The sequence below is a fragment of the Myxine glutinosa genome, chromosome 13 (assembly GCF_964187855.1).
Source record: "Myxine glutinosa chromosome 13, kmMyxGlut1.1, whole genome shotgun sequence".
In the NCBI taxonomy this organism is placed as follows: Eukaryota; Metazoa; Chordata; class Myxini; order Myxiniformes; family Myxinidae; genus Myxine; species Myxine glutinosa.
Genome location: NC_136273.1, coordinates 84901490 through 84915023, shown reverse-complemented (window position 1 = coordinate 84915023; position 13534 = coordinate 84901490).

The following is a 13534-nucleotide window of genomic DNA, read 5'->3' as shown; positions in this document are numbered from 1 at the left end:
TTGCTTCCTATCTTTGCCAATGAAGAGTGTTGCTTCCTATCTTTGCCAATGAAGAGTGTTGCTTCCTATCTTTGCCAATGAAGAGTGGTGCTTCCTTTCTTTGCCAAGGAAGAGTGTTGCTTCCTATCTTTGCCAATGAAGAGTGTTGCTTCCTATCTTTGCCAATGAAGAGTGGTGCTTCCTTTCTTTGCCAAGGAAGAGTGTTGCTTCCTATCTTTGCCAATGAAGAGTGTTGCTTCCTATCTTTGCCAATGAAGAGTGATGCTTCCTTTCTTTGCCAATGAAGAGTGTTGCTTCCTATCTTTGCCAATGAAGAGTGGTGCTTCCTATCTTTGCCAATGAAGAGTGTTGCTTCCTATCTTTGCCAATGAAGAGTGTTGCTTCCTATCTTTGCCAATGAAGAGTGTTGCTTCCTATCTTTGCCAATGAAGAGTGTTTCTTCCTATCTTTGCCAATGAAGAGTGTTGCTTCCTATCTTTGCCAATGAAGAGTGTTGCTTCCTATCTTTGCCAATGAAGTGTTGCTTCCTATCTTTGCCAATGAAGAGTGTTGCTTCCTTTCTTTGCCAATGAAGAGTGTTGCTTCCTATCTTTGCCAATGAAGAGTGTTGCTTCCTATCTTTGCCAATGAAGAGTGTTGCTTCCTATCTTTGCCAATGAAGAGTGTTGCTTCCTATCTTTGCCAATGAAGAGTGTTGCTTCCTATCTTTGCCAATGAAGAGTGTTGCTTCCTATCTTTGCCAATGAAGAGTGTTGCTTCCTATCTTTGCCAATGAAGAGTGTTGCTTCCTATCTTTGCCAATGAAGAGTGTTGCTTCCTTTCTTTGCCAATGAAGAGTGTTGCTTCCTATCCTTGCCAATGAAGAGTGTTGCTTCCTATCTTTGCCAATGAAGTGTTGCTTCCTATCTTTGCCAATGAAGAGTGTTGCTTCCTTTCTTTGCAAATGAAGAGTGTTGCTTCCTATCTTTGCCAATGAAGAGTGTTGCTTCCTATCTTTGCCAATGAAGTGTTGCTTCCTATCTTTGCCAATGAAGAGTGTTGCTTCCTTTCTTTGCCAATGAAGAGTGTTGCTTCCTTTCTTTGCCAATGAAGAGTGTTGCTTCCTATCTTTGCCAATGAAGAGTGTTGCTTCCTATCTTTGCCAATGAAGAGTGTTGCTTCCTATCTTTGCCAATGAAGAGTGGTGCTTCCTATCTTTGCCAATGAAGAGTGTTGCTTCCTATCTTTGCCAATGAAGAGTGGTACTTCCTATCTTTGCCAATGAAGAGTGTTGCTTCCTATCTTTGCCAATGAAGTGTTGCTTCCTATCTTTGCCAATGAAGAGTGTTGCTTCCTTTCTTTGCCAATGAAGAGTGTTGCTTCCTTTCTTTGCCAATGAAGAGTGTTGCTTCCTATCTTTGCCAATGAAGAGTGTTGCTTCCTATCTTTGCCAAAGAAGTGTTGCTTCCTATCTTTGCCAATGAAGAGTGTTGCTTCGTTTCTTTGCCAATGAAGAGTGTTTCTTCCTATCTTTGACAATGAAGAGTGTTGCTTCCTTTCTTTGCCAATGAAGAGTGTTGCTTCCTATCTTTGCCAATGAATAGTGTTGCTTCCTTTCTTTGCCAATGAAGAGTGTTGCTTCCTATCTTTGCCAATGAAGAGTGTTGCTTCCTATCTTTGCCAATGAAGAGTGTTGCTTCCTATCTTTGCCAATGAAGAGTGTTGCTTCCTTTCTTTGCCAATGAAGAGTGTTGCTTCCTATCTTTGCCAATGAAGAGTGTTGCTTCCTTTCTTTGCCAATGAAGAGTGTTGCTTCCTATCTTTGCCAATGAAGAGTGTTGCTTCCTATCTTTGCCAATGAAGAGTGGTGCTTCCTATCTTTGCCAATGAAGAGTGTTGCTTCCTATCTTTGCCAATGAAGAATGTTGCTTCCTATCTTTGCCAATGAAGAGTGTTGCTTCCTTTCTTTGCCAATGAAGTGTTGCTTCCTATCTTTGCCAATGAAGAGTGTTGCTTCCTATCTTTGCCAATGAAGAAGGTTGCTTCCTTTCTTTGCCAATGAAGAGTGGTGCTTCCTATCTTTGCCAATGAAGAGTGTTTCTTCCTATCTTTGCCAATGAAGAGTGTTGCTTCCTATCTTTGCCAATGAAGAGTGTTTCTTCCTATCTTTGCCAATGAAGAGTGTTGCTTCCTATCTTTGCCAATGAAGAGTGTTGCTTCTTATCTTTGCCAATGAAGAGTGTTGCTTCCTATCTTTGCCAATGAAGAGTGTTGCTTCCTATCTTTGCCAATGAAGAGTGGTGCTTCCTATCTTTGCCAATGAAGAGTGTTGCTTCCTATCTTTGCCAATGAAGAGTGGTACTTCCTATCTTTGCCAATGAAGAGTGTTGCTTCCTATCTTTGCCAATGAAGTGTTGCTTCCTATCTTTGCCAATGAAGAGTGTTGCTTCCTTTCTTTGCCAATGAAGAGTGTTGCTTCCTTTCTTTGCCAATGAAGAGTGTTGCTTCCTATCTTTGCCAATGAAGAGTGTTGCTTCCTATCTTTGCCAAAGAAGTGTTGCTTCCTATCTTTGCCAATGAAGAGTGTTGCTTCCTTTCTTTGCCAATGAAGAGTGTTGCTTCCTATCTTTGCCAATGAAGAGTGTTGCTTCCTTTCTTTGCCAATGAAGAGTGTTGCTTCCTATCTTTGCCAATGAAGAGTGTTGCTTCCTATCTTTGCCAATGAAGAGTGTTGCTTCCTATCTTTGCCAATGAAGAGTGTCGCTTCCTATCTTTGCCAATGAAGAGTGTTGCTTCCTTTCTTTGCCAATGAAGAGTGTTGCTTCCTATCTTTGCCAATGAAGAGTGTTGCTTCCTATCTTTGCCAATGAAGAGTGGTGCTTCCTATCTTTGCCAATGAAGAGTGTTGCTTCCTATCTTTGCCAATGAAGAATGTTGCTTCCTTTCTTTGCCAATGAAGAGTGTTGCTTCCTATCTTTGCCAATTAAGAGTGTTGCTTCCTATCTTTGCCAATGAAGAGTGTTGCTTCCTATCTTTGCCAATGAAGAGTGTTGCCTCCTATTTTTGCCAATGAAGAGTGTTGCCTCCTATCTTTGCCAATGAAGAGTGTTGCTTCCTATCTTTGCCAATGAAGAGTGTTGCTTCCTATCTTTGCCAATGAAGAGTGTTGCTTCCTATCTTTGCCAATGAAGAATGTTGCTTCCTTTCTTTGCCAATGAAGAGTGTTGCTTCCTATCTTTGCCAATGAAGAGTGATGCTTTCTATCTTTGCCAATGAAGAGTGTTGCTTCCTATCTTTGCCAATGAAGAGTGTTGCTTCCTATCTTTGCCAATGAAGAGTGTTGCTTCCTATCTTTGCCAATGAAGAGTGTTGCTTCCTATCTTTGCCAATGAAGAGTGGTGCTTCCTTTCTTTGCCAAGGAAGAGTGTTGCTTCCTATCTTTGCCAATGAAGAGTGTTGCTTCCTATCTTTGCCAATGAAGAGTGATGCTTCCTTTCTTTGCCAATGAAGAGTGTTGCTTCCTATCTTTGCCAATGAAGAGTGGTGCTTCCTATCTTTGCCAATGAAGAGTGTTGCTTCCTATCTTTGCCAATGAAGAGTGTTGCTTCCTATCTTTGCCAATGAAGAGTGTTGCTTCCTATCTTTGCCAATGAAGAGTGTTTCTTCCTATCTTTGCCAATGAAGAGTGTTGCTTCCTATCTTTGCCAATGAAGAGTGTTGCTTCCTATCTTTGCCAATGAAGTGTTGCTTCCTATCTTTGCCAATGAAGAGTGTTGCTTCCTTTCTTTGCCAATGAAGAGTGTTGCTTCCTATCTTTGCCAATGAAGAGTGTTGCTTCCTATCTTTGCCAATGAAGAGTGTTGCTTCCTATCTTTGCCAATGAAGAGTGTTGCTTCCTATCTTTGCCAATGAAGAGTGTTGCTTCCTATCTTTGCCAATGAAGAGTGTTGCTTCCTATCTTTGCCAATGAAGAGTGTTGCTTCCTATCTTTGCCAATGAAGAGTGTTGCTTCCTATCTTTGCCAATGAAGAGTGTTGCTTCCTTTCTTTGCCAATGAAGAGTGTTGCTTCCTATCCTTGCCAATGAAGAGTGTTGCTTCCTATCTTTGCCAATGAAGTGTTGCTTCCTATCTTTGCCAATGAAGAGTGTTGCTTCCTTTCTTTGCAAATGAAGAGTGTTGCTTCCTATCTTTGCCAATGAAGAGTGTTGCTTCCTATCTTTGCCAATGAAGTGTTGCTTCCTATCTTTGCCAATGAAGAGTGTTGCTTCCTTTCTTTGCCAATGAAGAGTGTTGCTTCCTTTCTTTGCCAATGAAGAGTGTTGCTTCCTATCTTTGCCAATGAAGAGTGTTGCTTCCTATCTTTGCCAATGAAGAGTGTTGCTTCCTATCTTTGCCAATGAAGAGTGGTGCTTCCTATCTTTGCCAATGAAGAGTGTTGCTTCCTATCTTTGCCAATGAAGAGTGGTACTTCCTATCTTTGCCAATGAAGAGTGTTGCTTCCTATCTTTGCCAATGAAGTGTTGCTTCCTATCTTTGCCAATGAAGAGTGTTGCTTCCTTTCTTTGCCAATGAAGAGTGTTGCTTCCTATCTTTGCCAATGAAGAGTGTTGCTTCCTATCTTTGCCAAAGAAGTGTTGCTTCCTATCTTTGCCAATGAAGAGTGTTGCTTCGTTTCTTTGCCAATGAAGAGTGTTTCTTCCTATCTTTGACAATGAAGAGTGTTGCTTCCTTTCTTTGCCAATGAAGAGTGTTGCTTCCTATCTTTGCCAATGAAGAGTGTTGCTTCCTTTCTTTGCCAATGAAGAGTGTTGCTTCCTATCTTTGCCAATGAAGAGTGTTGCTTCCTATCTTTGCCAATGAAGAGTGTTGCTTCCTATCTTTGCCAATGAAGAGTGTTGCTTCCTTTCTTTGCCAATGAAGAGTGTTGCTTCCTATCTTTGCCAATGAAGAGTGTTGCTTCCTATCTTTGCCAATGAAGAGTGGTGCTTCCTATCTTTGCCAATGAAGAGTGTTGCTTCCTATCTTTGCCAATGAAGAATGTTGCTTCCTATCTTTGCCAATGAAGAGTGTTGCTTCCTTTCTTTGCCAATGAAGTGTTGCTTCCTATCTTTGCCAATGAAGAGTGTTGCTTCCTATCTTTGCCAATGAAGAAGGTTGCTTCCTTTCTTTGCCAATGAAGAGTGGTGCTTCCTATCTTTGCCAATGAAGAGTGTTTCTTCCTATCTTTGCCAATGAAGAGTGTTGCTTCCTATCTTTGCCAATGAAGAGTGTTTCTTCCTATCTTTGCCAATGAAGAGTGTTGCTTCCTATCTTTGCCAATGAAGAGTGTTGCTTCTTATCTTTGCCAATGAAGAGTGTTGCTTCCTATCTTTGCCAATGAAGAGTGTTGCTTCCTATCTTTGCCAATGAAGAGTGGTGCTTCCTATCTTTGCCAATGAAGAGTGTTGCTTCCTATCTTTGCCAATGAAGAGTGGTACTTCCTATCTTTGCCAATGAAGAGTGTTGCTTCCTATCTTTGCCAATGAAGTGTTGCTTCCTATCTTTGCCAATGAAGAGTGTTGCTTCCTTTCTTTGCCAATGAAGAGTGTTGCTTCCTTTCTTTGCCAATGAAGAGTGTTGCTTCCTATCTTTGCCAATGAAGAGTGTTGCTTCCTATCTTTGCCAAAGAAGTGTTGCTTCCTATCTTTGCCAATGAAGAGTGTTGCTTCCTTTCTTTGCCAATGAAGAGTGTTGCTTCCTATCTTTGCCAATGAAGAGTGTTGCTTCCTTTCTTTGCCAATGAAGAGTGTTGCTTCCTATCTTTGCCAATGAAGAGTGTTGCTTCCTATCTTTGCCAATGAAGAGTGTTGCTTCCTATCTTTGCCAATGAAGAGTGTCGCTTCCTATCTTTGCCAATGAAGAGTGTTGCTTCCTTTCTTTGCCAATGAAGAGTGTTGCTTCCTATCTTTGCCAATGAAGAGTGTTGCTTCCTATCTTTGCCAATGAAGAGTGGTGCTTCCTATCTTTGCCAATGAAGAGTGTTGCTTCCTATCTTTGCCAATGAAGAATGTTGCTTCCTTTCTTTGCCAATGAAGTGTTGCTTCCTATCTTTGCCAATGAAGAGTGTTGCTTCCTATCTTTGCCAATGAAGAAGGTTGCTTCCTTTCTTTGCCAATGAAGAGTGGTGCTTCCTATCTTTGCCAATGAAGAGTGTTTCTTCCTATCTTTGCCAATGAAGAGTGTTGTGGCCGAGCATGATAATCCTGGGTGTTTTGCATTGCCTTCCCAACAATCATGGTAGGGATTTGCATTTTGTTTAATTGCCTATCGTTCGCGTAAGACTTTGTAACGTAAGGATTTGTAACGTAAGACTTTGTAACGTAAGGATTTGTAACGTCCAGCCACCAATGCCCTTCTGATGGAGGGTGCACCCGTTGATGCCCTGTTTGCGAATCATCAACATGATAGTTTATTGCTGCGTTGAGCTTCAAACACGGAGAGACGATGCTGGTTGTGCAGGTCCTCAGACCCTCCCCAGCAACCACCTTCCTCCAAAAACTCCATCCTGCTTCAACTTACATCATGCACACCTAAAGGTAGAGACTCAAAATCCAAGCTGATTGCACACCCAAAGGTAGAGACTCAAAATCCAAGCTGATTGCACACCTAAAGGAATAGACTCAAAATCAAGCTGATTGCACACCGAAAGGAATAGACTCAAAATCAAGCTGATTGCACACCTAAAGGAATAGACTCAAAATCAAGCTGATTGCACACCTAAAGGAATAGACTCAAAATCAAGCTGATTGCACACCTAAAGGAATAGACTCAAAATCAAGCTGATTGCACACCTAAAGGGATAGACTCAAAATCAAGCTGATTGCACACCTAAAGGAATAGACTCAAAATCAAGCTGATTGCACACCTAAAGGAATAGACTCAAAATCAAGCTGATTGCACACCTAAAGGAATAGACTCAAAATCAAGCTGATTGCACACCTAACGGAATAGTCTCAAAATCCAAGCTGATTGCACACCGAAAGGAATAGACTCAAAATCAAGCTGATTGCACACCTAAAGGGATAGACTCAAAATCAAGCTGATTGCACACCTAAAGGAATAGACTCAAAATCAAGCTGATTGCACACCTAAAGGAATAGACTCAAAATCAAGCTGATTGCACACCTAAAGGAATCGACTCAAAATCAAGCTGATTGCACACCTAAAGGTAGAGACTCAAAATCCAAGCTGATTGCACACCCAACGGAATAGTCTCAAAATCCTAGCTGATTGCACACCTAAAGGAATAGACTCAAAATCAAGCTGATTGCACACCTAAAGGAATAGACTCAAAATCAAGCTGATTGCACACCCAAAGGAATAGACTCAAAATCAAGCTGATTGCACACCCAACGGAATAGTCTCAAAATCCAAGCTGATTGCACACCCAACGGAATAGTCTCAAAATCAAGCTGATTGCACACCTAAAGGGATAGACTCAAAATCAAGCTGATTGCACACCGAAAGGAATAGACTCAAAATCAAGCTGATTGCACACCGAAAGGAATAGACTCAAAATCCAAGCTGATTGCACACCTAAAGGTATAGACTCAAAATCAAGCTGATTGCACACCTAAAGGAATAGACTCAAAATCCAAGCTGACTGCACACCTAAAGGTATAGACTCAAAATCAAGCTGATTGCACACCTAAAGGAATAGACTCAAAATCCAAGCTGATTGCACACCTAAAGGTATAGACTCAAAATCAAGCTGATTGCACACCTAAAGGAATAGACTCAAAATCCAAGCTGACTGCACACCTAAAGGTATAGACTCAAAATCAAGCTGATTGCACACATAAAGGTAGAGACTCAAAATCCAAGCTGATTGCACACCTAAAGAAATAGACTCAAAATCAAGCTGATTGCACACCTAAAGGTAGAGACTCAAAATCCAAGCTGATTGCACACCCAAAGGAATACTCAAAATCAAGCTGATTGCACACCCAACGGAATAGTCTCAAAATCCAAGCTGATTGCACACCCAACGGAATAGTCTCAAAATCCTAGCTGATTGCACACCGAATGGAATAGTCTCAAAATCCAAACTTATTGCACACCTAACGGAATAGTCTCAAAATCCAAGCTGATTGCACACCTAAAGGAATAGACTCAAAATCCAAGCTGATTGCACACCGAAAGGAATAGTCTCAAAATCCAAGCTGATTGCACACCGAAAGGAAAAGACTCAAAATCCAAGCTGATTGCACACCCAAAGGAATACTCAAAATCAAGCTGATTGCACACCCAACGGAATAGTCTCAAAATCCAAGCTGATTGCACACCTAAAGGAAGAGACTCAAAATCAAGCTGATTGCACACCGAAAGGAATAGACTCAAAATCAAGCTGATTGCACACCTAAAGGTAGAGACTCAAAATCCAAGCTGATTGCACACCTAAAGAAATAGACTCAAAATCAAGCTGATTGCACACCTAAAGGTAGAGACTCAAAATCCAAGCTGATTGCACACCCAAAGGAATACTCAAAATCAAGCTGATTGCACACCCAACGGAATAGTCTCAAAATCCAAGCTGATTGCACACCCAACGGAATAGTCTCAAAATCCTAGCTGATTGCACACCGAATGGAATAGTCTCAAAATCCAAACTTATTGCACACCTAATGGAATAGTCTCAAAATCCAAGCTGATTGCACACCTAAAGGAATAGACTCAAAATCCAAGCTGATTGCACACCGAAAGGAATAGACTCAAAATCAAGCTGATTGCACACCTAAAGGTAGAGACTCAAAATCCAAGCTGATTGCACACCCAAAGGAATACTCAAAATCAAGCTGATTGCACACCCAACGGAATAGTCTCAAAATCCAAGCTGATTGCACACCTAAAGGAAGAGACTCAAAATCAAGCTGATTGCACACCGAAAGGAATAGACTCAAAATCCAAGCTTATTGCACACCTAACGGAATAGTCTCAAAATCCAAGCTGATTGCACACTGAAAGGAATAGACTCAAAATCAAGCTGATTGCACACCTAAAGGAATAGACTCAAAATCCAAGCTGATTGCACACCGAAAGGAAAAGACTCAAAATCCAAGCTGATTGCACACCGAAAGGAAGAGACTCAAAATCCAAGCTGATTGCACACCTAACCGAAGTCTCAAAATCCAAGCTGATTGCACACCTAACCGAATAGTCTCAAAATCCAAGCTGATTGCACACCTAACAGAATAGTCTCAAAATCCAAGCTGATTGCACACCTAAAGGAATGGACTCAAAATCAAGCTGATTGCACACCGAAAGGAATAGACTCAAAATCCAAGCTGATTGCACACCTAAAGGAATAGACTCAAAATCCAAGCTGATTGCACACCGAAAGGAATAGACTCAAAATCCAAGCTGATTGCACACCTAAAGGAATAGACTCAAAATCCAAGCTGATTGCACACCTAACCGAATAGTCTCAAAATCCAAGCTGATTGCACACCTAACCGAATAGTCTCAAAATCCAAGCTGATTGCACACCTAACCGAATAGTCTCAAAATCCAAGCTCATTGCACACCTAACGGAATAGTCTCAAAATCCAAGCTGATTGCACACCTAAAGGAATAGATTCAAAATCCAAGCTGATTGCACACCTAACCGAATAGTCTCAAAATCCAAGCTGATTGCACACCTAACCGAATAGTCTCAAAATCCAAGCTGATTGCACACCTAACAGAATAGTCTCAAAATCCAAGCTTATTGCACACCTAAAGGAATAGTCTCAAAATCCAAGCTGATTGCACACCGAAAGGAATAGACTCAAAATCAAGCTGATTGCACACCTAAAGGAATAGACTCAAAATCCAAGCTGATTGCACACCGAAAGGAATAGACTCAAAATCAAGCTGATCACACACCTAAAGGAATAGACTCAAAATCAAGCTGATTGCACACCTAAAGGAATAGTCTCAAAATCCAAGCTGATTGCACACCCAACGGAATAGTCTCAAAATCCAAGCTGATTGCACACCCAACGGAATAGTCTCAAAATCCTAGCTGATTGCACACCGAATGGAATAGTCTCAAAATCCAAACTTATTGCACACCTAACGGAATAGTCTGAAAATCCAAGCTGATTGCACACCTAAAGGAATAGACTCAAAATCCAAGCTGATTGCACACCGAAAGGAATAGACTCAAAATCAAGCTGATTGCACACCTAAAGGTAGGTAGAGACTCATAATCCAAGCTGATTGCACACCCAAAGGAATACTCAAAATCAAGCTGATTGCACACCCAACGGAATAGTCTCAAAATCCAAGCTGATTGCACACCTAAAGGAAGAGACTCAAAATCAAGCTGATTGCACACCGAAAGGAATAGACTCAAAATCCAAGCTTATTGCACACCTAACGGAATAGTCTCAAAATCCAAGCTGATTGCACACTGAAAGGAATAGATTCAAAATCAAGCTGATTGCACACCGAAAGGAATAGACTCAAAATCCAAGCTTATTGCACACCGAAAGGAAAAGACTCAAAATCCAAGCTGATTGCACACCGAAAGGAAGAGACTCAAAATCCAAGCTGATTGCACACCTAACCGAAGTCTCAAAATCCAAGCTGATTGCACACCTAACCGAATAGTCTCAAAATCCAAGCTGATTGCACACCTAACAGAATAGTCTCAAAATCCAAGCTGATTGCACACGTAACAGAATAGTCTCAAAATCCAAGCTGATTGCACACCTAAAGGAATGGACTCAAAATCAAGCTGATTGCACACCGAAAGGAATAGACTCAAAATCCAAGCTGATTGCACACCTAAAGGAATAGACTCAAAATCCAAGCTGATTGCACACCGAAAGGAATAGACTCAAAATCCAAGCTGATTGCACACCTAAAGGAATAGACTCAAAATCCAAGCTGATTGCACACCTAACCGAATAGTCTCAAAATCCAAGCTGATTGCACACCTAACCGAATAGTCTCAAAATCCAAGCTGATTGCACACCTAACCGAATAGTCTCAAAATCCAAGCTGATTGCACACCTAACCGAATAGTCTCAAAATCCAAGCTGATCTTTTGTTTCTCCTTCATGTGGAAGTGTCCTCCAGAAGTTGTTATCCCACTCTTTCCTCTGGCGATGCACCGTAATCTCGTCACTCCATCACCCCCAATCCTTACGATCCCCAACACTTCCAAAGCCAACCCCCTTATTGGCAGGTTAGTCTTTCCTCCTCTCTCTGTTTGTTCTTTCATTCATTCATTCATTCCCTTCCTTACCATGCCCAAGGGTCTCCGACCTACAGTTCATACCCTTCATCATCTTGCTCTTCCAGATGAATAATTCTTATGAGATTGTGTGCCTCGATCCTAGAGATTAATCATTTCATATTGCTGCCTCTCCTTCAGTCAATAATTGATTCTGGTACCAAATTGAAACCTGGGTGTTTCTCAGGCATCGACATTTATACATACATCCCAAATTCCTTTTTAAAATCAACTTTGACATTAAAATGACCTCTTGAAAACACAAACCATAGTCGAGTGTTCTTAGGTACTTTGGGACCCCACTGTTCATCCAACCTTTCCCCAGACTTTTCAGGTTCATGTTAAGAATGCAAAAGCTTGTGAAACGACAGTCCATTGGAGCTTGAGGCCAAAGATAGCGAGTCCAACAAACCACTTCTTCTCACGGCCATAATTATTCCCACATTGTCGTGGTGTTGGCCGGGGGAGGTGTTGGCCCAAGTCTTTCATGAATCGGTTGGCCAGGCATGACGCTTGACTCAGCAGTTAGGGCAGAAATTTGGAATTTGTTTAGGGTGCCGGCGATAGCCCACCGACTCTTTGTGAAGGACACCATGAGATCTTTAACGGCCATCAACTAATGCTGGCAGACGAGAAACCGAGCTCTCTCTGACCATTCTCAGAGAGCCTCCTCAGCGTCGACGAGTCTGGCATTTCACTCAAGCCAACTGGCACAGTCTTCAAGCAGCCATCAATCTGGACTGGTCTCCCATCTCTACCACCTCTGACATCAACTCATCCTGGGAATTCTTTCAAAGTAAATTGCTCTCTCTCATTCACAGATTTATCCCATCTCGTCTTCAGTTGTCATACCCTTCCTCCCGTCCATGGTACACGGAATCTTGTGGTGAGGCTGTTGCCCTGAAACAACTTGCTTTCGTCTCCTGGAAAGCAAATCCAACGGAAGGAAATCTCATTTCCTTTCACAAAGCCCGAAACAAGTGTGTATCCACCCTCAGGAGAGCCAGGAAACAATATCTCACCGTTCTCAAGACCGAACTCTCTTATCTGTCTCCCTCTTCCAAATCCTGGTGGCATCTGGTCAAATCTGTTTCTGGTGTTTGTTCCCCCTCCATCCCCTCCCTCACCTCAAACGGCTTAACGGCTGACTACGCACGTGAAAAAGCTGAATGCCTCAACTCTGTGTTTGCCTCTAAATCTTGTGTCCCAAACCCATCCCTCTCTGTACCCACCGTACCCAGCTGCTCCTGGACTCTGTGTCCTTTCCTCCTGACAAGGTGGAAAAGTTTCTGTCAACCCTCGACTCTGATTCTGCAACTGGTCCTGACGGCATCAGCCCACGGGTCCTAAAATCATGTTCTTCCACTCTTTCACTCCCTCTTTCTGTTCTCTTCACCCTCTCTTTTGCTCAAGGTCATCTGCCATCTGCTTGGAAATCAGCCAACATCACCGCTTTGCACAAAAAAGGTGCAAAAACAGATCCTAGCAACTACAGACCAATCAGCCTTCTCCCAATTATCAGCAAAGTCATGGAATCCATCATTGCTTCAGATATGAAATCTTTCCTCTTCTCCAATGGCTTGATCTCTGATCATCAATTTGGTTTCAGACCGGGTCACTCTACTCTGGACATGCTGCTTCTGCTTTCTCAACAATGGATGGAGGTCCTCAACGCCAAACAGGAAATTAGAGCCGTCTCCCTTGACATTTCACGTGCCTTCGATACGGTCTGGCACCCTGCTCTGCTCACCAAACTCTCCTCCTTTGGTATCCATGGAAATCTCCACGCATGGCTGGCGGACTTCCTCTCTGGTTGTAGTCAACGTGTGGCCCTGAATAGGTTTCTCTCATCTCCTCTTCCTGTTCAGGCTGGAGTTCCCCAAGGTAGCGTTCTGGGCCCTGTGCTTTTTCTGGTCTTCATCAATGATCTCTCTGACTCTCTTGAAAATCCTCTCTATCTCTTTGCTGACGACTCTACTCTCTGTCACTCCATTCCGCATCCCTCAGATCGGCAGTCTGCAGCCTCCTCACTCTCTGCAGACCTGGACAAAATCACAGACTGGGCAAACAAATGGAACATGTCTTTCAATCCTGATAAATCTCACACTCTTACGATGTCTCTCCGAAAAGACCGACTGGACAACCCTCCTATCCACTTTCTGAATAATCCTCTCCAAGAAGTTCTGTCACTCAAGCTTTTGGGTCTCACTATTTGCCATGATCTTTCCTGGGAAAACCACATTTCAAATCTGGCCTCCAAAGCCAGTCGCCGACTGGGCATCCTCCGTCGTGCG